The 8923-nt window shown below is 45.0% G+C and overlaps 1 pseudogene; it reads left to right on the forward strand.

Moving 5' to 3' along the window:
- The first annotated feature begins 644 nt into the window (after positions 1–644).
- On the forward strand, positions 645–6532 carry LOC114914134 (uncharacterized; annotated as a pseudogene).
- The last annotated feature ends 2391 nt before the right edge of the window (positions 6533–8923 follow it).

An 8923-nucleotide genomic window follows, 5' to 3' on the forward strand; every position in this document is an offset into this window, starting at 1 on the left:
ATATATATTTATAATAATATATATTATTTAAAATATCATAAATATACAGAAAGTCATATATATAATTCGGAACGTCATATATATTCACAAAAATGTCTTACAATACATTAAAAAATAATATTATTTTTTATTATATAAAAAATATTTTTATTATTAAAAAATTATAAAAAAATTAAATGATATTTAATATTTATTTCATCTAAATATACTATATATTTTAATAATTATTAAATAATATCTTATTATTATACCAACGCGTGGTGCATAAAAAATTACTCCCAAACTAAATAAACGGTTACAGCTCAAACAATAAATGTCACGCAACGCACGCATGGTCTCCGAGTACCTTCCGGCGGATCGAGGACGCTTCTAGAGATTGAAACCGCCAATACACTTTTCACTTGCCTATACTCCAACCATTCCAGCCACGCCACGTGGCATATCACCTCCAACCCCGGTCTACGTAGCGATTATCATCTCCTCCCAGTGTTCCAATCCCATCTGTTAAAACACATCCTTTTCCCCATTAATTAATTAAATAAATCGTTCGAATCCATTAACGCATTAAGGGGAAAAAAGGCGAAAAAAGGAAAAACAAAAATAGTACATACCAGAAGCGACCCTGTGGAAGCTCCGAAAGCAAGGGAGCGGCGGCGACGATGGCTTCTTGCAGCTCTCTCCAGCGAACCCTTTCCTCACTCTCCCACCCCAAATCCCGAAAATTTTCGATCCCTCGACAGCCGTTGCAAGCTATCCCACCACCATATATGGCGTCGCTTGGAAGCCGCTCTCCTCGATCCGGTGCAAGAACGTTAGATCCGTCTCGGCGCTGGCTTCCTCTTCGACGGACGACCTCCGGCCGGCGCTGGACGAGAACCCGGAAGGCATTATCTCAGGCGAGTGGCCGGAGAACTTCTCCCTCCTCAGCTACGACGACCTCCGAGCCTATCTCGAGACCCAGATCATCAGCGACAAGGTCTTCTTCTTCGGTTTTGGTTCTGCTTGAGGTTCTTGAATTGGTTGTGATTTCTTTTCTTTTGGTGGCAGATGAAGCCGACGGCGCTGTTGGGGAGGTGATGTCGACGCAGATCCGGACGGCGACGGGCGGATCAGACGCTGGAGGAGATCGAGCACCACTTTCAGGTGGTGTCGGGGCTACCGGTGATCGATGCGGATCTCAAGTGCATTGGAGTAATTTCCAAAAAGGACAAGACCAAAGCCTCTTGTGGGGTTGGTTCTAATCTCTCTCTCACTTTTGCTTCAGTATTTTAAATTGGTTTAATTATAATTACTTGTTAGAGTAGGACTTTACCTTTCTAGAAAAATGAGGAATTCCCTGCTCTTTTTTCTTTTTAGTATGAAGTGACTAGGCCGAGGAAGCGATTCTTATCTAACCATAGAGTAAAACAAATTTGAAAAAACAAATCATTGGAATTCTCGTGGCAGAATTCTTACGTCTCTCTGGTTCTCCGAAACCCTCAGCGGATCTTTAAATTCTTCAATTAAATCAAAGGCCTCTATTCTAACAGGATGTTGAAATCTGAACATTCTTAGCGAAGTAGTGCTTATAACATGAAGACGTATTTGAATAGATGATGCATTTTCTTGGTGTGTTTCTTGGATTCCTCCTGATTCATATTTTAGAAAGCTAATTTGCTGAGCTTCGTACTTAAAATTGAGACTAAAATACTTGTTTGCCATATGATGAACAAATCATGATAAAGACATGAGCCATGATTTTCACATGGGACAGGTTTTTGCTTAGAAACTTTGTCAATGCAAGAAAGTGCCTTATGCTTCAACTAGTATTTAATGCTTGAGGGAGCTATGTTCTGTTTTGACATAAGTTCATGCTCATAAGTTACCTAATCAACATGCATTGGCCACAATATCTGTTGGGTGGATGTCTGATCTGGATACTATCTTCCAAGATCTTTTCAGTACCACGTGATGCAACAGGAAGAAAGAAGAAACAAAATTAAAAAAAAAAAAATCAAAATACGTGGATCAGCCACAAAAGGGCTCGCCTCCTGCTCCTTGTCTCTCAGCGCTTCCGCCTCTCTCTTCTCTCTTCTTGGTTCTGCGTGGCTGAGAAAACGAACCACTGCCTCTGTTCTCTATGTACAGGGCCTTTTATAGGCCTTAATCACGACTTAGACTATGATTAGGAATCCTTAATCAACCCAAATAACTCCTGGACCATCGGATCAAGATCGGGAGCCACCCACGCCGTTCGATCGCGCTCCGACCCACGGAATAGTGTCGTGGACCGCGTGAAACGCGTGGAAAACGCCCACGCGGTTCACAGGCCCAGTCGTGGACCGCCCGGTCCACGGTGAACCGGTTGTAAAGGGCCAGGCAGGCCGCCTGGGCCTGGGTCGGCCGCGCGCTGGCCTGGGCCGCGCCTGCGCGCGGGCCCACGCACGGGTTGGGCCGCGCGCCCGGCTGGGCCGCCCACCCGCTTGGGTCGCGCGTCCTGCGCGCCGCCATCTGCGGCCGCACCGCTGCTGCCAGCCGCCGGCCGTCGGTGGTCCTCCGCCGCCTCGAATCTCGTGCCGACTTCAAAAGCTCGTATCTCCTTCATCCGAGCTCTGTTTCTGATGATCTTGGTTTCGTTGGACTCCATTTTTCGCCGCGAACCTCGCTGTGGGTTCAATGTGGACTGAATCTCAAGGTGTCAAATCCTAACAATCTCCACCTCGACTCGATATTCGGTCTCCTCCAAACTCCGAGAGCTTCTGGATCTCCTTGCCCCCATGCCCTGGGACAATCGCCTGCTGATCATGGATGGGCAAACATGAGAGTCGAGCCAGGCTGCCTCGATCCCATCTCCGTCGTATGTTGTGCTCCTCCTGACCTGAGACCTGCTCGGGGCATCATCCGCCGGCAATAGGAATCTCACCTTGCGACGTCGCCTCTCGTCCTCCCGAGTCTCCTGTCTCGTGCCCGATCCGCCTCCTGAAGCTCCATCTCGCTCTGGGCTCCACTTGGCTCCCGAAGCTTCACCTCGCACTGGGCTCCCCATCAGGTAATAATGTCCTCTGCTCCCCTTCTTCTCCTTCAGCACAATTCTATTGCCGCGTAGCACCTTCAGGATTCCTCCACCAGCTATCGTCCTGTAGCCTCTTGAATCAGTCTGCTAAGTGAGATAAGATTCCGCCTGAAATCGGGTATGTATCGGACCTTCCCCAATCTCCTCACTGCACCGTCATGTGTCCTCCAGCTGACCGTCCCAATGCCTCTGATCGCACAGCTCGATCTATCCGACAGATATACAATGCCCTCACTGTTCTCCAGGGAGTCAAACTGCTCCTCTCTGCAACATACATGATAGGGCATGCAAAATCTAATATCCACTGCTGGAAAGAAGTAGATACCTCGTCAGATATCTCCAGGACATCTCCATCTGAATCGCTGCCGGCCGTCGCTACAGCAGCCACCGTCCGATTTTTGAGTTGAGGGCAATCTCTGGCTAGATGCCCAACTCCTCACATCGGTAACACCTGATTTTGCTCAAGTCCCTCCTGGACTTGGACCGTCCTCGTTGCGATCTCCTGTCGCTCCGTCTACCGCCTCCTGCTCCTCCAGAAGCCACCAAAGCTAAGCTATCGCCACTTGAGCTCGAAGCTGGGTTCTCTCTCCTGAGACCTCGTTCTGGAGTATCGCCGCGGTGACCTCGTCCATCTTGATAGTGCTCTTCTCCACTAGAAGAGCAGTCATCAAGGACTCGTACGAAGGGGGAAGCGACGCCAGCAAAACCAGCGCCTTGGTCTTCTCCTCAACATTCTCGCCAACGTTGAGGAGGTCGGTGAGGATTTTCTGGAAGTGGCTTAGATGCTTCTGCACGCTTTGTCCCTCAGTCATTCGCAGTTGGTAGAACTGCCTCCAGAGGAAAAGAGTGTTGGTGAGAGACTTCGCCATATACAACTCCTCGAGCTTCGACCACAGCATCGTCGGGGAAGTCTCGCTCAGCACATGGATCACCACCTCATCCGCCAGGTACATGCGGATGGTACTCACCGCCTGCATCTGTAGCCGTTTCCAATTCCGCATCTCCATGGTGGTCGGCTTCTCATCGCACAAGAGAGCATCGATCAACCCCTGTTGGATGAGCACGTCCTTCACCCTTGCCTGCCACAAGGAGAAATTGCTCTTACCATCGAACTTGTTGATCTCCATCTTGATTGTTCCTGTCTTCTCCATCTTGATTGTTCCTGTCTTCTCCATCTTCAGTCTTGCTCACCACCACTGCAATCTGCATCCTTGTACCACCTTGCTCTGATACCACTTGTTGGGTGGATATCTGGCTTGGACACCACCTTCCAAGACCTTTTCAGTACCACGCGATGCAGCAGGAAGAAAGAAGAAACAAAATAAAAAGAAAAACAATCAAAATACGTGGATCAGCCACAAAAGGGCTCGCCTCCACGGGGCATGCAAACTTCACTATGAAAAAAAATTTTACAAGAGGAGACCTCACCCTCAATCCTTGTACACCCAATTCTTCTCACTAGAAATTCTCCTCACAAAAGCTCTTCTCTCTTAGAAGACCCCCTGAACCCCTGAAGTGCCTGGCGACTGCTGTCCAGGAGCCTTCTGCTCTTTGTCTCTCAGCGCTTCTGCCTCTCTCTTTTCTCTTCTTGGGTTCTGCGCGGCTAAGAAAACGAACCACTGCCTCTGTTCTCTATGTACAGAGCCTTTTATAGGCCTTAATCACGACTTAGACCATGATTAGAACTCCTTAATCAACCCAAATAACCCCTGGACCGTCGGATCAAGATCGGAAGCCACCCACGTCGTTCGATCGTGCTCCGATCCACGGAATAGTGCCGTGGACCGCGTGAAATGCGTGGGAAACGTCCACGCGATCCACAGGCCCAGCCGTGGACCACTCGGTCGACGGTGGACCGGTGTAAAGGGCCAGGCAGGCTGCCTGGGCCTGGGCTGGCCCGCGCGCGCTGGCCTGGGCCGCGCCTGCGCGCGGGCCTGCGCACTGGCTGGGCCGCGCGCCCGCCTGGGCCAGCGTCCCGCGCGCCGCCGCCTGCGACCGCACCGCTGCTGCCCACCGGTGGTCCTCCGTCGCCTCGAGTCTCGTGCCGACTTCAAAAGCTCGTATCTCCTTTATCCGAGCTCCATTTCGGGTGATCTAGGTCTCGTTGGACTCCGTTTTTCACCGCGAACCTCGCTGTGGCTCAATGTGGACTGAATCTCGAGACGTCAAATCCTAACAATATCCTTCCAAAGGTTAGATTAGTTGTTGGGAATTCGATTACCATCTTGTGAGATGAGTATTCAAAGTCATAATTCTATCAAGGTAGCTGGTCATGAGTTGGATTTTGGTCGTTCATTTTGAAGTCTAAATCCATATTTGGTCAAATTTGAAGTCTACATTGATGACGATCCTAAAACAGTGTTTTCTGATTACAGAAAAGGCTGCCAACTTATCTATAATGGACTTGCATTATTTGAATTTTGAACTGTTTTTAATGTAGAAATATATCCTTAATGGCTTCAAAGTCCAATTGAGGGGTGCTCTTATTTATGTTATGTGGCCATCACCGTTAGATTTTGTAGGAATTTCCTGTTTCTTTAAATTGTTGCTCCATTACCTAATTATGCTAGTTCATTCCAAACAACTTTTCATTAAGGTGATCAATGTATTACTATTTCCATACTTTTTGGCAGCGAAAGGGTCAACTTTGTTTCAACCACCAGTCCATGTGCAGCATTATTACAAAGCCATCTGAATTCTATCAGTTGACATTTTTCTTTGTTCAATTAAAGTTCCATTATAAAATAGTATTGCAAAATTACGTGTTCATATATGCTCCAGCATCCTGACTGATTCATGCATAACAAAATCTGGCAGCCAAGTGGCACTTATAGTTCAGTACTTAGATGGTACCATTCTTTGCAGAAGTTGGTTTTGCTTGCCCAACCTCTCCTATCCCTCTCCTTTCTAAGTTTTCTGATAGGGTATTGTTGGTTAAGCAGCTGAAATCAAAGGTTGGTGAAGTGATGTCCTCTCCTGCCATCACTCTGTCACCTGACAAGACAGTCTTAAGTAAGTTTTTAAACTGAACCTTCTTCATCCATTATGAACATAATTGTGTATGGGATTTTGTAAAATTTGAGAAATACTCTTGTTTCTTGGTTGCAATATCGTGCAGATGCTGCAGCTTTGATGCTTAAGATGAAGATCCATAGGGTACCAGTCATAAATGAAAAACAGCAAGTTGTAGGTAAGATATCTACACATAAACTGTTCTCTGGGAATCTCATTAATGAAGATTAACTGATATGATCTGAACTGTGTTTAAACAGGAATGGTTACTCGGACTGACATATTCCAGGCACTAGAAACTCAGGTGGTATAAGCTCTCTGCTTCATAAGAATGCTCATCTCCTGTCTAAATATGAAAATAGGTGTAAATATGAAAATAAGTTAAAGATGCACATAAAAACTGTGCAGCCATGACTTTGTGACTCCTAATTGCATATTGGATGATATATTCTCTTCTTTTCTTTGTGATGCAACTGTCTTTGTGGTGGACCGATAATCGTATTTGAGCAATACAATTTGATGCTTAGAATGTGAGCCCTGATTTACCTTGTAGTTTTTTTTGTGTCATCGAGATATTACTTTAGCTGGATGCTTTAATTGAACTTAAAAAATTCAGGGAAAACAAGCCTTGCTGCTATTATTTGTCAGTCATTTGGTTAATTATGCATTCCACTGATGGATGGGATAAGAAATATCATACATCTGAGGATGTCTTTCTTTTATCCTCCTTTTATCCATTATATGTTCTGCTTTTAAAGTTTTATGGTACTTTTAGTGGTGAGGTTCAAACACTTTGATCTCTCTAATCTTTAGTTGCAAAACTATTGTGGTGCCCAACCTGGAGTTGGTCTTTATTGTAGATCTGGTGCTTACAGTGCGGATTCAAGTCATTCTTGTGGTATCAAAGAGATATAGTACTTCACCAGGGCTTGTTTCTGATGTATACAAAGAACGTGATTGGAGACCATACTTCATAAAATAAAACAGGCCTAGAATAATAATATGAAGGAATTTCTCTAAGATTGCACGAACTAGGTACTGTAGTAGATCTTTAGGAAAATTACCCTCAAGTTGCATGTGTATTCATCTGATACCCCAGAACCAGTGCAGTGAATGACATTGGCATGAAATAAAAAATAGAACGCTAAGGTAAATCAAAAGCTTGTCCTAACATTAGACCAGTGCTAAGCAGTTTTAATGAATTTTATTTACATGAACTTCTGTAATCTTTAGTTTAACATGTCTACCTTTGAGTTGGCGTATTGCAATTTACGTCCCAATCCCTCGCAATGCAAAATTAGCCTCCTGGTGCGAGCATGAAATTGCTTTTTATTAGGGATAAGAGCCCTTTTATGGAGGTATAAGAGCAATGCTTAGATAGATCCAATGACTATGTACATTGAATCACATGAGTTTTTCTCTATCAACAACATCCCTCATTCTTACAAATCCTTTAAAAATTTGCTGGTGCAGTCTTCATTGAGCCATTTAAGATGTATAACAGGCTATGCTCCCATAACCATAAGCATCTAGTCTTATCCTCTGTGTTTATGATGATTATGTGGATTTTTTCAGATTTGTTGAATGAGGGAAGTGTTTCTGTCAACAGCATCCTTCATTCTTACCAATCCCTTAAAAATTTGCTGGTGCAGTCTTCATTGAACAATTTAAAGTGTATAACAGGCTATACTTCAATCGATTTATTTAGTTATTTCATTGCAGAGCGGGGCTTCCATTTTCTAGCTGTGTTTTTGCCGCAAGGATTTGCAGCATTGCATTTTTTGAATAGAAGTTAATCTCCAACCTTGTTAGTTGCTCCTATGCTAGCCATCAAGCTATAGTAGTCTATGGTCATGTCCGAGCATCCAGGTGCTTTATTGCTCTGGGGCCTGATTCCAGTTAGAAGTCTGATTTTGAGCAAACGAGCTTGAACCGAAGATGAGCATTGCCAATCGCCGGCCCCAGCATATTCTAACCATCGCCAACCACTCGATGGGTATGCAATGCTTTCTGTCACAGAGTATTGCAATTTTGCATGTGGATGCAATGCCTTCTGTCGCTGAATGTTGTAATTTTGTGCTCCGTTGCTTTGCAATTATCATCCATGGTGATGTAGTATGCGGTGCATCCACGCTAGCCGTCCATTGCACGAATGGACGGTCTGCAAAGAAATGCATACACTACCATACATGCGGTGTGCATTGTTTGCTGGCTGTCCATCGTGCCATGGATGGCTAGCGTGGATGCACTGCACGGCAGAGGAGCCCGGCTCCAATTATCACATCGGAATGTGATGTTGATCACGTCTTGGGAATTTATGTTACCACTGATAGGTGCCTATGTATATCGTCAATTATCAGACTATAGGCTCGTTGCAGCCTATCTAAACATTTCAAGGGACATTTTCATTACGTTTGATGCCTTGACACCATGATTGGATTGGAGGTGGGAAGCCTCTTATCGTCTTCATTATTCAATGTTGTGGTCGGTGGTTATCATAGCGTGCAAAAGAGCAATAGACTCCTGATCAAACTCTGGTGCGATAATATATAATGTTGATTGGGTACGATGAATTCCTTGCACTGTATGTAGGCTGATATATATAGTTTCAATTAACAGAGAAAAGAATCTGTTACAATCTATGGAAAATTTCGAGAAGACGCTTATCAGGTGTGACACCTTGACACCATGATTTGGTGGTGAGAGGTGGGATGACTTCATGATGTCCGCTGTGGTCGTTTGAAGAAAGCAATGGAGTGTTGAAAGCTCTCAGTGCTGTACACAGTGCAGAAGAGAACCTTACGCTTATGGAAAACTTGATGATCTCTTTACAGATCTTCTCCTTTGAACCAATTGTTA

This window comes from Elaeis guineensis, chromosome 4 (assembly GCF_000442705.2).
Source record: "Elaeis guineensis isolate ETL-2024a chromosome 4, EG11, whole genome shotgun sequence".
NCBI classification, from domain to species: Eukaryota; Viridiplantae; Streptophyta; class Magnoliopsida; order Arecales; family Arecaceae; genus Elaeis; species Elaeis guineensis.